Here is a 17,198-nt window from a genome sequence, read left to right on the forward strand (position 1 = left end):
AAAGGAGGTGAAAAATCCAAAACAGCAAGTGAAAATTAATCAAAGTCAAGATTTAACAAATAAGAAGAACTTCCAGTTGGTCTCATATCAAAAACATTCACCAATTGCATTTCATAAGCTAAACATGTCAAATTATGCATTTTGGGATCACATTGGAGCAAACAGAATGGTCACAATCAAACCAATACCAAAATAGCTCAATAAATTCCCATAAAATTCAAGCTTAAACAGAACACACTCAATGAGTACCATATCAAATTTCATGCTATTTGGACCAGGGTAAGTATAGAAATTAAAATCAACAAATCATGGTATGCAAAAACAAACTCAAACAAGGCCACAAATCACGTATCAACTTTAGGTAAGTGTAAAACAGAAATGGCATAAGATAAATGAACCACACCAAAGCAAAAATGAAGTTAAACATGTTAAGAAACAATCCACAAAATTTCATCTTCATATGACAAGGTATGAGCATTTCACAAGCTATGTAAGTCGATCACTCAAGAAAAACCCTAAAATGACTAAACAGCAAACAAAAATACCAATCAAATAGGAAATGGATCAACAAATCCTACAAAAAATCCAGGTTAAACCTAACATACAGATGTAATCACATGCAAAAATTGAGAGCAAATGGCATTCACTAAGCATGGAAACAAAATTCAAGAACATGGCATAACATAGTGTGACACACATTGTCACACTCAACTTGACCACATCATATCTCTCTAACCAGGGACTCAAAATTAGCAAACTATATATCAAAATCACTAGGAAAGAGTCAAGAATATGCATGTAAAATTTCACACATTTTGGATAAGGCATCAAGATTTCATGATCAATATGGCAAAACATATACACATGGCATACATGGTCAAAGGCATTAGGCAAAGTCAAAAAATCAGCCAGGCACAACTTTGACTATCATACCTAAAATAAACTAGAGAGAATTTGGAGATGAACAAAAAAATCCTCACTCAAATTGGATCACCCATGAATATTCTATGAATTTTTGAAGATTAGTGATGAAATGAAATATTTATTTAACAATTTAAATGAAATAAATGGCGCCAGTGGCATTTTGGTAAATAAACGGAGCCAGGGGCGAAACGCCCCGTTTCACTAAAGGAGCTGGCATCGCGTTATTGGCTGATTCATGCGGTAAACACAATTTGAAAACGAAGCCTGGCAAAACAAGATCAAACGCGCGATCTGGGAAAGGAATTGGAGTGTTCATCGCGTTCATCATTCCAGAAATCATCAAGGACAAAATCATCACGAAAATCATCATGCCTTATATCAAAATGACCGGCGTTCAACATACATCATGAATCTAACAAGCATTTAACCTAAATCTACTCATACTTCACGGATCGAGCAAAAATAGTTTAACATGTCAAGATTCAAATCGCAATAACTCGCTCGATTCATCATGGAAATTCTCAATCTAAAGTTCTACATGATCTACAAAGTAAGATCTACAAGATCCACAGCCTAATTTCAAGAATTGTATCGATCGAATTCTGACCTTAGTGATGATGCAGTGTTGGATTCGGTGGATTCAAGTCCTAATTGTGCGAAACAGATGGCCTATTATGGTGCAGGAGGTGAATGGAGGTGATAGCTCAGCTCAACAGTGCTTGGATGATGGAGAATTTTCGAACTGCCATTGAAGCTCAAGGTTGCAACAGTGAGGAATTTGCACGATTCTTTCGATGTTAGCTGCAAACAGTTCTTCTCTTGTACCTGCAGATGAAGATCAAAGCAAAAGATAGCACAGAAGATGAAGGATTCTTGATGAATGAGTGAAAAAAGTGTGAGAAAGTTTGAAGAAAATTGGAGAGGATTTTGGTGATTTTGAGTTTGGATCTGAGAAAATGAAATGTGATTACCAATTTTTGTTATGATTATGCCTTTATACCATGTATTAATCCAAGTGTTAATCACAATTAGGCAAAATTCAAGTGGATTAGTGTAATGCACATGTTAAGCAAAGTGGCCAAAATGCCCTTTCCAATTGTAGCCAATGTAACAGTGTAAAGGCAATGCAAACAAGTCCAAAATGATGCTTATGATGTGTTGGAAAAGGTTTCAAGTGCAAATGACATGTAATTTTGAAAATCACTATTTTTCCCACCAATTTTTAAATGGTTCACTTGAAAAATGACCTTTTTATGTGAAGGTTTTCAATGAAATGTGATGATGCAATGTGATAGTACATGTCAAATATGACTTTCTCAAAAAAGAATCACCCAATTTGGCCAAATGGTTCATGAGTTATGGCCTTTTGAAGTTCAATATTTTCTGAAAATGATTTGATCATATCTTGCCAACCACACATGGGAATTTCATGTTCTTGGACTTTTTGGAAAGGTGAGAACAAGATCTTCAACTTTCATGTTGGACAAAATTCCATTTGAAGCTTGTATGATGAAGTAATTTTGAGGAGAAAAACTTTCCATTTTGGGCAGTTGAAATTACAGGTCACCTGCTATTTCTGGAAACTTTTTGTTTGACCTCCAATTCTTTAACCTTGGTATTTGAAATGTCAAATGAGACTTATATGGACATGAATGAGGCCTTTCAAACCATCTCAAACCTTCCAACCCATAAAATCAGGCACAGTTGACCACAGTTGACTTTCTAGGGTTTCTGAGGAAATTCAGCTTGACTGTTGAGCTTTGATCATCCAATCTTTGTCCAAATCACTTCAAAATGATCCTTAGGTCATATGAACTTGATAAACCAACCCTAGGGCTTTGTCTCAATGGAAATTGCACTTACTTGCTTGATTGACTGATTCTCTTAATCAGTTGACCTAATCTGTCTGAATGACTTGCACTTGGGCAAAAGGCAATGCAATGTTATGCAATGGACTTTGTTATGTTAATGACCTAATGATGAAAATGTATGTACACAAGGTAGGTGCAAATTTGAGGTGCTACAGCTGCCCCTATTCAATCAACTGGGAACCCGAACGGATGAGAGCAACGGCTGTCAGACTTTCAGGGTAAACAGGGATTGAATACCAAGAACCGTAGAATTTGCACACTGCTGGGATTCACCAATGGAAACGTCCACTGGGATCTGATATTTATTACTGGGTATTTTTTTTTTGGTTTTTTTCTTCTCAAAGGATACGGCCACATCCAGACATCACAACGACGATGAATGGGAATAGAAATCACAACCAGATGCCAACGGACAACTAGGAAAAACTCAACGTTTATCGGAACCAACGGAGAGGTAACCAGACATTAATGAATGACTGGAAGAGATACAACCATACGTCAACGGACGAAATGGGAAAAACTCAACGTTTACCGAAACCAACGGAGAGGTAACTCTACTGGGGACGACCAGGAAAAACTCGACGTTTACCAAGACCAACGGAGAGGTAACCAGACATCAACGGACGACGGATGAACTGGGAAGACTCGACCGGACGTCAGCGGACGAAAGGGAGAAGCTCGACGTTTATCGACACCAACGGAGAAGGAGAATCAACTGGGGACGACCAGGAAAACTCGACCAGACGTCAACGGACGAAAGGGAGACTCAACGTTTATCGACACCAACGGAGAAGGAGAAAGCCACTTCACGAGGGAAAGGCACCACAATCAGAAACCGGATAGTACGTCTACTGGGGATTCTGGCTGGGAATCAACCAGACATTAATGAATGACTGGGAAATAGGGTATACCATCAGACGCCAACGGACGAACGAGAAAAACTCGACGTTTATCGAAACCAACGGAGAGGTAAATCCGCATGGGGAAGGGTACAACTAGACGTCATCGGACGACTAGGAAAAACTTGACGTTTATCGACACCAACAGAGAGGAGGAAACTCTGAGGGGAACCATATGGTATTACCAAATGATCTGTAGGGAATAAGCAACTAGACGTCATCGGACGACTAGGAAAAACTCGACGTTTATCGACACCAACGGAGAGGAGGTTCAACTGGGGACGACCCTGTGGGGAAAGATATCAACTATACGCCAACGGACGCATAGGAAAAACTCGACGTTTATCGACACCAACGGAGAGGAGGATAGCTACTTCACTAGGGAAGGAGGACGACGTTACGAACATCGAAAGATGATGTTTACAGTCATCAAAGAAAACCAGACACTTACGCATGACTGGGAAAGCACCGAAAAATGGTATTTACCGACACCAAAGAAGACCAGACACTTACGCATGACTGGAAATCACCAAAAGATGGTGTTTACCGACACCAAAGAAATAACACACGCGGGTGTTAACAGAACACTGACATTTACAAGATGACAGGGCAAGGCTGAACACTTGCAGGGGGTCTCACTCGGGAGAAACAGGCTTTCCTTTCACTAACGGATGAGGAAATAAACCTCTGTGGGGATTGTCAACATCAACAGTTGACTGGAGCCACTGTAGCAAACGTGCCGTACAGGTTGAACAAATATCCGCTTCTGCCGGGGATACAGTCTGATGGGGTTTCGAACACATGAATGCATATGTTTGAATTTTTCTATGGCGTAATGCTCCATCTTGAATGGAAATGCTACGCATTTTTGAAGATGCAATGATTACTTCATGCAAAATGCAACACTGGCTAGGGAGCCATAAGATCAGACACTCCAACTCTGCGGGGAGACTCTGCTTGGAGAATACTCTGCGGGGAGAGCCTTATCGGGGAATGCTTTGCCGAGGAGGCACCGACTTCTCACTCATGCTGGAAGAACAAAACTGCTGTCGGGGAAAGGATAGACTCCGCTGGGGAACATCCTTCACAGGGCCCACTCCACTCGGGAAGCAAACCAATACTCCGCTGGGGAACAAACCAGGCAACTATTCGGGGATTAATCAATACTGTTCCACTGGGGAAAGTAAACCAGGCAACTCTCTGGTGAAACTACTCGCCGGGGAGTAACAAGACGACTTTACCGGGGAATGATAAAGCGACTTCACTGGGGAAGACTCAACCAAACCTCAGTTAGGATAGCTTTGGGGAATAATTGCTACTCCACTGGGGACGACCCACGCAATCCACAGGTAGAATAGACTCGGCTGGGGATGCAAACATCAATCTGCTACGAAAACTCGTCCAATCCGCTGGTAGGATGAACTCTGCTGGAGAAATATTTCATTGAAACCCGCTCCACTCGGGGAACTTGCTGAGGAAGCAACACCAATCTCTACTCGGGAGGTCTGCTAGGGAAATCCACCCTGCTGGGGATAACACACCTCTCTGCTAAGGAAGAGTAAAACTCTGGTGGGGAAATCAACATATCAGACATGTGCTCCGGAGAACCCTCCTGGGGAAAACATCTGCCAGGCACTCAGCGGGGGATCTCAACTGGGGAAATATTCGTTAGGGAATACACCCACTGGAAAAATCTGCAAACACAGGCATGCTGGGGATAGGCAATCCTTAGATCTGCTGAGGAAAGAAGATACTATCCACAGACACCTCTGCAGGGGAATATAGCTTTGCCAACTCTCCAACTTGCTCAGGAACAGTATCTGCTGGGGAAATGCTCACAGATGACGACCTGCAAAACAGCAATACGACTGCCCCAGGGGTACATGGACAAGATACGCTCAAGTGTCCTCAACATTCAAAATGATTTTCAAATGTTTTATCCTTCTGCGAATTATTGTTAAGCCTTCATGTTTTATTATATGCCATGTTTATCAAAAATTCGGACGTTTTTGCGAACAAAACAGTAAAAAAAAACAAGAGAGCTATTTATCTGAATAACGACTTTTATTGATTGAAAAATATGCCTGAAAAGGCGATTACATTGGGAAGCAATTCCTAGAAAGAGGTAATTGCGCACAAAAGGAAAAATCTATCCTAATGGCAATGTGAACACGACATCCACTATTTCCCAATTCTGTTATAACTCACAGATCATAAGTTTTCCTCCCAACTCCTTGCTTTCTGAGAAGAATGACTGGACCGATCACATCTTTCGAGACGACAGACGACGAATCGCAACGAAGTACAGAGAACTCAGACTGTAGTCTTCGCTTTAATCCCTCTTTTGGCTGGATCGCCCTTTCGGGTTTTTAATCCACCGGGATACCCATTTTTGCCTAAGCCGCCCTTGCGGGTTTTCGACTTACCGGGTGTACAAATTCTTTTCATTTTATCCCTAATTTTTGCCCGAACCTTTTCTCTCTGTTTTTTGGTTCGCCGGGATGCCCTTTTTTGCCTGGACTCTTTTATTCTTTTTGTCCAGCGGGTCAATTTATGCGAAGTATTTTTTGACTACATCTGAGTTAACAGGGGACGGGAAATCTTCACCATCCATAGTTGTAAGCATCAAGGCTCCACCGGAGAAGACCTTCTTCACAACATATGGACCTTCATAATTAGGAGTCCACTTGCCCCTGTTATCTGTACCGGGAGGAAGGATCCTCTTCAGAACTAGATCACCGATCTGATAGCTCCGAGGACGCACTTTCTGATCAAAGGCTCGCTTCATCCTTCTCTGATACAAATGCCCATGGCACACAGCTGCTAACCGTCTCTCTTCGATAAGGCTCAACTCATTAAACCTTGTTCGAATCCACTCGGCCTCGTCCAGCTTGACATCTAACAACACTCTCAGAGAAGGGATCTCCACTTCAACAGGTAGGACTGCTTCCATACCATACACAAGGGAGTACGGGGTTGCCCCGGTCGACATACGTACTGAGGTACGGTACCCATGCAAAGCAAAAGGCAGCATCTCATGCCAATCCTTGTACGTAACGACCATCTTCTGCACAATCTTCTTGATATTCTTGTTTGCCGCCTCTACAGCACCATTCATCTTTGGTCTGTAAGGAGAAGAATTGTGATGTTCAATCTTAAAATCTTTACAAAGCTCTTTCATCATCTTGTTATTGAGATTCGAACCATTATCAGTGATGATCCTCTCAGGAACCCCATAACGACAAATGATTTCTTTCTTGATGAACCGGGCAACCACTTGTTTGGTAACATTAGCATAGGAAGCTGCTTCCACCCACTTGGTGAAGTAATCAATCGCAACCAGGATGAAGCGATGTCCATTCGAAGCAGTAGGCTCAATCTTCCCAATCATGTCAATGCCCCACATGGCAAACGGCCAAGGCGAGTTCATGACATTCAACGGGCTTGGTGGTACATGCACCTTATCAGCATAAATTTGACACTTATGGCACTTCCGAGCATACTTGAAGCAATCGGATTCCATAGTCATCCAGTAATAACCGGCTCTCAATAATTTCTTAGACATTGCATGACCACCAGCATGGGTACCAAACGAACCTTCATGCATTTCTTGCATCAACATGTTTGCTTCGTGTCTATCCACGCATCTGAGCAAGACCATGTCAAAGTTTCTCTTATACAGTACATCATCCTGATTCAAGTAAAAGCTTCCAGCTAGCCTTCTCAGGGTTTTCTTGTCATTCTTCGACGCACCTTCAGGATACTCCTGAGTCTTGAGGAAGTTCTGGATATCATAGTACCACGGCTTCTCATCGATCACAACAGCCTCGGCTGCAAACACATACGCAGGCCTCTCGAGTCGATTCACCGCAACGTGTGGCACATGATTCCACCAATGAACTTTTATCATGGAAGATAAAGTAGCCAAGGCATCAGCCATTTGATTCTCATCCCGCGGGACATGATACAACTTCACCTTCTTGAAGAACGTCAGTATTCTTCTGGTGTAATCTCTATACGGGATCAAATGTGGCTGGTTTGTATTCCAATCTCCATTGACCTGATTGATCACTAGAGCGGAATCTCCAAATATGTCAAGAGTTTTGATTCTCAAGTCAATGGCTTCTTCTATCCCTATGATACAAGCCTCATACTCAGCTTCGTTGTTGGTGACATCAAAAGTCAATCTGGCAGCAAAAGGTATATGAGCACCTTTCGGATTGATCAGCACTGCACCAACACCGTTACCATTCACATTCACAGCCCCATCAAACATCAGTGTCCACTTGTCATCAGGGTCCGGTCCTTCCTCGACAAGAGGCTCTTCGCAATCTTTCATCTTAAGATACATGATGTCTTCATCAGGGAATTCAAACATCATAGGCTGATAATCATCGATCGGTTGTTCGGCGAGATAGTCTGACAAAACACTACCTTTAATAGCCTTCTGCGACGTGTACTGGATATCATACTCTGTTAAGATCATCTGCCAACGGGCAACACGTCCGGTGAGAGCCGGCTTCTCAAAGATGTATTTCACTGGATCCATCTTAGAAATCAGTAAGGTAGTATGGTTCAGCATATACTGCCTCAGTCGGCGAGCAGCCCAGGCCAAAGCACAACAAGTTTTCTCAAGCTATGAATATTTGATTTCACAGTCGGTAAACTTTTTGCTAAGGTAGTATATGGCATGCTCTTTTCGACCAGACTCGTCATGCTGTCCCAATACACACCCCATCGAGTTCTCGGTAACTGACAGGTACATTATCAATGGTCTCCCTGGAACGGGAGGAATCAGGATTGGAGGTTTCTGCAAATACTCTTTAATCTTGTCAAAAGCTTTCTGACAGTCGTCATTCCACCTGATTGCTTGATTCTTTCTAAGCAACTTGAATATCGGTTCACACGTGGCAGTTAGGTGAGATACAAACCTTGCAATGTAATTCAATCTCCCTAAAAGCCCACGAACCTGCTTTTCTGTTTTTGGTTCAGGCATCTCCTGAATAGCTTTGACTTTTGCTGGATCAACCTCAATCCCTTTCTCACTGACAATGAAGCCTAACAGCTTCCCTGATCTCACCCCAAATGTGCACTTGTTTGGATTCAGCCTCAGTTTGAACTTGACCAATCTGTCAAACAACTTCTGCAAATTAACCAGGTGCTCCTCTTCCGTTTGCGACTTCACAATCATGTCATCCACATACACTTCAATCTCTTTGTGCATCATGTCATGAAAGAGAGTCGGCATTGCCCTCTGATAGGTAGCACCGGCATTCTTCAGCCCAAATGGCATCACCTTATAGCAGAACGTGCCCCAAGGTGTAATGAATGTCGTCTTTTCCATGTCCTCTGGCGCCATCTTAATCTGATTATAGCCCGAGAAACCATCCATGAAGGAGAATACCGAGGATTGAGCCGTATTATCCACCAATACATCAATGTGAGGTAATGGGAAATCATCTTTCGGACTCGCTCTGTTCAGATCCCAGTAATCGACACACATTCTGACTTTGCCATCCTTCTTCGGCACGGGAACGATGTTGGCTACCCACGGTGGGTACGTTGTCACTGACAAGAAACCCGCATCGAACTGCTTCTGAACCTCTTCCTTGATTTTCACTGCCATATCAGGACTCGTTCTACGAAGCTTCTGCTTGACCGAAGGACAATCATCTCTGAGAGGTAGTCTATGAACCACAATATCAGTATTCAGCCCAGGCATATCCTGATAAGACCAGGCGAATATCTCTACATACTCTCTCAGCATCTCAACCAATCTGCTCTTGACCTCTGGTTTCAAAGCAGCCCCGATCTTGATATCCCTTCTGGCGTCCTCAGTACCAAGATTAACAATCTCCAAATCCTCCTGATGAGGTTGGATGACCCTTTCCTCTTGCTTCAACAATCTAGCCAATTCTTTCGGGAGTTCACTGTCTTCACCACTCTCCTCTTCAGCTTGGTAGATGGGATTGTCGAAATCATACTGAGCCATAACAAATTTGTTCATAGTGGATGCCATAAGGTCACTTCTGCATGTTTTAATGCTTTATTTTAGAAAAAGAGTTCAAGAAAGTCACAAAAACAAAAACATTGCCATTTTTATTTTTTTGAAAAAGTGAAAACAAAATAGAAAGACAGGGATCACAAAATTGTTTGCAAAACATCCTTTATTAATGATAATCACTGAAAACATGAGGCCCTACAATGAACCACTACGCCTTGGGCAGAACGTAGGGTTTTGTGCAGAATGAAAAAACAAAAGAAAATTACTCTGTTTGAAGAGTAACTTGGACTATATCCGTTGCAGTCCAATTGCTGATCACCTCCCCTGGTGCACTCGGGCGAACCCAGCAGTCGAGATCAATGTCACTGTCACTGTCTTCAACATCGGCTGCGAAGACGTCACGGTGGTTCATCAGCCCAGCGCTGGTGAAGGTACTCGGACCCGCTGCACCCTGCTCTGCTTGGAGAGGCTCATAACCAATGCCAAATTTATCTTCTTTGACAGGCAAGTCCACCATCTTGCCCCAGCCTTCAGCCTTACCGGAATCAACAACCTCCTTAGCCTGCTTGTAAGAAGTAATTGAAGCACCTGGCTTCCTCTGTTCAGCATACGCCACCTTCTCAAGAGCCACCGTCTCGAACGCCTGGCATAAAGTCTCGTGGATCTCGCCATCCACCTCGACATATTTGAACGAGGACAAATGACTCACCAAGATATCCTCTTCACCGCATACGGTCACAATCTGACCATTCCAGACGTATTTGAGCTTCTGGTGGAGAGTCGACGAGACTGCCCCTGCTGCATGAATCCATGGACGTCCCAGTAGGCGACTGTAAGCAGGCTGGATGTCCATGACATAGAAGACGATGTCAAACTCCTCAGGACCTATCTTTATGGGCAAAGTGACTTCCCCAAACATAGAACGTTTGGATCCGTCAAAAGCACGAACTATCAGGTCGCTAGGTGTCAACACAACTCCTTCAATAGGTATCTTTTTCAAGATTTGCTTCGGCAGCACATTTAGAGAAGACCCGGTGTCCACTAGTACGTGAGACAAAACAGCCCCCTTGCACTCCATGGTGATGTGCAAGGCTTTGTTATGATTCCGACCCTCGGGCATTAAATCAAGATCAGTGAACCCCACGCCGTGTCGGGTACTCACGTTAGCAATTACACCTTCAAGCTGGTTGACTGAAATCTCCTGAGGTACATACGCCATATTCAACATTTTCAGCAAGGCGTCTCGATGTGCCTCAGAGCACAGCAGCAGAGACAGAATAGAGATTTTGGAAGGAGTTTGGTTGAGTTGATCCACAATTTTGTAGTCACTCTTCTTAATGATGCGCATGAACTCCTCCACGTCTTTTTCGAACGAGCCACCAGGCACATTCGTTTGAGCAGGCGCTTCGTCAACCACGGCCTGTTTGCCCTTAGCTCTAGTAGATGCCTCAGCATTGGCATCCCTCAACGGTTGAGGCGCAAACAGCCGACCACTGCGAGTAAAGCCTCCTGGACCACCAACGTTGTCCACAACGGGACTCGCAACCACAGGAGCTCTACTGACTGGTGCATTAATTGTCACGGGCGCTTGATTCGAAGGTTTGACCCTATTCTCAGCCCTCATGTTGCTTCGGTAGGCATTGTCATACTTCCAAGGCACAGCATTACTGTTCTTAGCCCTTCTTACCGGAGCAACGATGGTCGTTGGAGTACTGGCGAAGACTGGTGCAGCAATGGTAACTGGATTACCACTTGTTGTAGGCGTACGTCCCTCAGACGGTTTAAAGAATATCGTGACAGTAGACACTGCCCCACGATTTCTGTTATCAGCCCTACCAAACTGGACACAGCCCTCATCAATCAGACTCTGTATACCAGCCCTTAACAGTTCACACCCATTCTCAGCTTTTGCATAGCCCACACAGTTTTCATCACAACCCGGATGAACACCACCTTTCAACAGACGGTCTTTAACCACAAGCAGTGAAGTCTGAATCTCGTCAACCCGGACAACCAGATCTTCAGCTTCACTCTCAACATAGTTTACCCGATGAGCACCATGCGCCGGCATGGGATTGTTCACAACATTAGGCACAGGGGCGAAGTTGATCGTCTTGGCATCGATCAAATCCTGGACTTTATGCTGAAAAGCCCGACATTTCTCAATATTATGCCCTGGTGCCCCAGAATGGAAATCGCACTGGACATTAACATCATACCCAGGTGGCAAAACAATTGGCGGAGCCATGGTTCTCAACTCGACAAAACCTAATCTGAGCAACTCAGGCAGTAGCTCAGCGTAGGTCATTGGCAAAGGATCAAAGCGTCGTTCGGGCATCCGTTGCCTTGGCTGATATGGTCGTTGTTGTTGTTGTTATCGTTGTTGTTGTTGTCTCGGTTGTTGCGGAGGTTGGCGTTGTTGAGGTGCACGGATGGTCACTACAGCAACCTGTCTGTATTGATTCTGATTTCTGTTCTGAACCCGGCGGTGTTGAACAGCATTAGTCTCTCCTTCTCTACGGCGAGGTGCCCCAGAGAAAGGTTTCTTGGATGAAGAGGAACCAGCATCACTGATCTTCCCAGCCTTGATCAAGCTCTCAGTCCTCTCACCGCAGATCACAACATCGGAGAAGCTTCCAAATGGGCAACTCCCCATTCGGTCCATGAAAACACCCTGAAGTGTGCCAATAAACATATCTGTCAACTCCCTTTCCAGCATAGGGGGTTGAACTCTCGCAGCAAGTTCACGCCACCTCTGGGCGTACTCTTTGAAGCTTTCATTATTTTTCTGGCACAGACTCTGCAGCTGAGTCCGGCTCGGTGCCATATCCATGTTGTGCTTGTACTGTCTGAGAAAAGCTTCTCCCAGATCCCTCCAACATCGAATAGAATCTCTTTTGAGCTCCATGTACCAATCCAAAGATGCCCCAGATAGACTATCTTGGAAAAAGTACATCCACATTTTCTCGTCATCTGTATATGCCGAGATCTTCCGATAATAGGCCTGCACATGAGTGCGAGGGCAAGAAGTACCATTGTACTTGTCAAAGGTGGGCGCTTTGAATTTGTGGGGAATTCTCAGACCTTCCACCAACCCCAGATTTGTTACGTCAAAACCAAGAGAGTTCTGACACTCTATTGCACGAATCTTCTCATCCAGGGCATCAACTTTCCGATCCCTGTCCTCCACTCTGACAACATCTCTGACCACATCCTCATCTTCACTCAGCATGGTGAACATGTCCTCTTGTCTGTCGACAATAGGAGCTGGATGACGCACCGGAGCCCGGGTAGCTCTGGCATTGACCTCTGCAGCAAGAGGCTGACCATTGATTCTGATACCCCTGAGTTCATCTCCCACAGCATAGTCATGAACGGGTGCAGCAGCAACATTGATATTCTCAGGCACGAGAATACCAGCAGGTGAACCACGGTTAGACGCCTGAATAACCGTCTCTTGTCTCTGAACCAAAGCACGGAGCTCCTCCTGACCCTGAGCAACCCCTTGCATCATCGTCATGAACTGGGCCATGTTCGCCCTTATCTCAGCCAATTCATTCTGAACCTGATCCATGCTTCTGCGCTGATTAAGTCTGGTAGAATACCGGTGCGGTCTCTGATCAGCTATCCTGCCTGACACAGGAACCAGAGTGAGAAGTCGGCACAAGCACACCTGTTATGCAAATGTTATGAGTATGATGCTGATGCACATGACAATGATCATTCCTCAGGCATTCAAAGAGCCTGATCCATCTTCAAAAGATGGCAACCTGCAACAACACGAAAGCAACAAGGAGATACAGAAACAGCATACAACAGAGCAGTGAGTACAGAGTGAAACAACAATCTCATCTATAAATGAGCAACTGGATCATACAACAAAGATCCAAATATCCAACAAAGTACAACAAAGAATCCCACCCAACAAGCCTGGGGGTGATTCTCAACATAACATCAGAAAAGTACAAGCTAAGACAAGCGGCCTCCAGGAATGAGCGTCTTTAAGTAGTGACACTGGTCTATCAACAGTTCACACTCTGAACATTCTGGCAAGGGAGTGATCTTCTCCTTCAACTGTCTTCTAAGCTCGACAACTTCTGACCCAAGTCGGTCTTCTGATGCAAGTCTTTGGTCGACTTCCTTCTTCAACTGGATATCTTTGTCTATGAGTTGCTTCTCCAAGTCTCTGATCTTCTTCAGATAACCGGCCTCAGCTCTCTGCAGTCTCAAACACTCTCTGTGCTCTGCATCCAACAAGTTTTCCATCTCTGAATAAGATCTCTTCTTGCTCCTCACTCCACCAACATCTGCACTCTGGGCATCTCTGAGTTGATGAGTCAGGTTCAACCTATCAGCTTTGGCTTGGTACAACTCCATCTGGGCATCTTGCTCTTTCTCCTTCAGGCGACGATTCTCCATCAGGGCTTGCTTGTACTGCTCAACAGGCACAGTTTCAGCAAGAATCAAGGGTGGTTGCACTTGCAACGGATTCATCCTATCATAGGGCAACAGTAAAGTCTCCACTCTCTTCTTCACCCAATCAATGTAATCAGGCATAGCTATGGCGAACTTCTTCCCTAAGACAGCCCCATCCCTGACACTAATAGACTTCCAAGCTCTTCCAATCTGCTCCAATCTAGCAGGGTCAGCACGCTTCTCAAAATACACACTTTCAGCTATCTCAGCTTCAAGTGGTCTTCCACTCATCACGAACCCTAACTGGCGAAGAGAAAGAATTGGGTTGTAATTGATGCAACCCTTAGTCCCCACAAGTGGCACGTTCCGGAATTCTCCACAACTCATAATAACATCCCGCACATCCATCCTGTATGACTGCCATCTGATGTCATACGAAGTGGGAGACATGACCCTCTGAGTCCACCTATAAGTGCTCTGAGCATCCACAAACGGTCCACTGACTGGCAGGAGAGACATAAACCACCTGAGCAAGAGTGGGAGACAACATCTGATAGCTCCACCCTTACCATGCCTACTGTGGATAGCATAGTAAGTGTCAGCTAACAGAGTAGGAACCGGATTCCCTCCAATGAAGATGCAGACTACAGCATAGTCAACAAAGTTGGGCATACTCGGAAACAGGACGATCCCATAGATCATAACAGCAAGCTGGGCATAAAAAGCTTCCCAATTTCCCTTCTCTACTTCTCCTCTAGCAACTCTCAGCAGAAACTTCAAAGGCAGCCCAACTGTATCCCCACTGGTCTTCCAACTATCATTGATCTCTCCGATACTCAGATGAAGAGCCCTAGCAATAACCCTGAAGTCAACTTCCTTTGGTACGTCCAAGAAAGGAATCTGATGCTGAATAGGGACACACAACAGAATGGAGTACTCCTCGAGAGTAGGCGCCAACTGATAGTCCTGGAAAGTGAAACATCTAAGCTCCGGGTCGTAGAACTGAAGAAGAGTCTGCAGCGACACTGGATCGACTGCCATCTTCAACAAAGTCAACAGATCCCCATACTGGTCACTGAACCCCTTCTGATGATCCCTAATCACAAGGCTACTCAACTCGATCAGAGACGTCAGAGGCTCACGATGAAAGCTATAGGAACAGGTCTTCCGCTTCGGCTCTGGGACTGTTGCCATCTCTATCAGTGAACCAAGCTCTGGAATGTACCTGAGAAATGATATGCATGCAGGGATTAGTTTTTCTTTTTTTTTTCTCTTTTTTTTTTCAAATTTTTTTTTATTGCATTTCATTTGAAAAATAAACATGCTATGATGCACATGATGCAGACACGACTGGCAAGCTGTGCATCTCTGAACACAGGATCGAAGCTTCGGCTCGAACCCTGATCACGATCATCTGAAACCCAAAGTCAACTGATCAACTGTCATCTGAACCCAATCTGAGAAACTGAGTCACTAACAGAACCCTGAGTCACCATCAAGTCACCTACCGGTCACCAACAGTCACCATCTGTACCTGTTAAAATGATCCTTCCCTCCCCACTCACGGGTGTCATCTAGGCCAGGGTAAGGTCGAGAGAAACGCAGCATAAATAACCTTTCGCAGAATATCATCATATACACACCCGAAGTATGTAACGATAATATCCTACCAGGGTCTGAACTGCTCGTGATGTCAATTTTCCGCTAAGTGGCGCATACCACCCACTTCCCATGAATCACTCTATTCCTAGGTTTCCTAGATTTCACTCATAGCCTGGGTATTGGGCCTTTTACCTCGGGTAACTCCCACCCCAAACAGAGAAACACAGCACAACCAGCACAAATGAATATGAATGAATGCAAACATTAATGCAAACAATAAATGCAAACAATAAACAATGAATGCAATAAATAACACAGCAAAAAGCAACCAAAGCCCTAACCTAGAGAACGCTAGGAGAGACTCGCTCGGGGAAGATGGACCAGCAAGAGGTCAACTTCTCTTACATCCCCAGCAGAGTCGCCAGCTGTCGCATTACGCGAAAAACCGGCGGGAAAACAAGAACAACAGAGCCGCCACCGTCCGTTATTTATCCCAAAAGAGGGAAAGGAAACGCTCAGAGTAAACCTGGAAAAAGCATGGTCTCGCGACCAAAGAGAATGGGATCGGGAGTCGGTTATGCGAAGGGAAGGTATTAGCACCCCTACGCATCCGTCGTACTCGACGGGATCCACGCACAATAGGAAAGAAAATGGTTGCTAAAACACTGCTCATAAACCAACAAACACTGGCTGAAAGAGACACAAGAAAACAAACAAGACTGACTCGGCAGGATATCACATCCTGGGCCTACTTAGTCTATCAGGCATAGACATCAGAGTCGAAGTAGTTCGGCCTGGGGAAAACACATGCTCGCTAGGATATCGCATCCTATGCATACGTATCTTCTCAGACGAAGAAGAATCAGAGCATTCGTAGCTCGGCTCACGCACACAAACAAAACAACACAGGAAATTGACTGCCAATCGCTGGGCTTACGTCAAACTCCACACAAAAACAGGCAAACATGGAACCCGAATGCCAATCGCTGGACTTATATCAGCTTCCGAACCAAACACATCCACACTGGAAACCAGATGCCACTTGATGGACTTATACCGGACTCCAAGCACACAACAAGAGGATACGGAATGCCAATCGCTGGGCTTACATCCATCTCCTGACACACGCAACACAAAACAAAACGGGCGCCCGGAGAGATCAGCTCATCTCCTGCCTACGTACCTCATCTGGTATGAGGATCAGGGCGACGTAGTTCCCCTACGAAGGGACACAGGGCTAGCCTAACCAGATAACAGAGGGAGACACAACTAGGGAGACTACGACTCGAGCCTAGATGTTATCATGCAAAATCATCCCTAAGTTAAGGTTTCTAGCTAACTTGCACAGGAAGGAAGCCTATCCTAAAGCACAAGCAATAGCAAACAATCACAAACAGCACACACTATATGCACACAAGTGAGGCTCAAACAAGGGTGGGGCTGCAAGAGCAAGCCAACTGTACAGGGTGAGTTTTGCTCTTA

Source organism: Lathyrus oleraceus, chromosome 4, assembly GCF_024323335.1.
Source record: "Lathyrus oleraceus cultivar Zhongwan6 chromosome 4, CAAS_Psat_ZW6_1.0, whole genome shotgun sequence".
NCBI classification, from domain to species: Eukaryota; Viridiplantae; Streptophyta; class Magnoliopsida; order Fabales; family Fabaceae; genus Lathyrus; species Lathyrus oleraceus.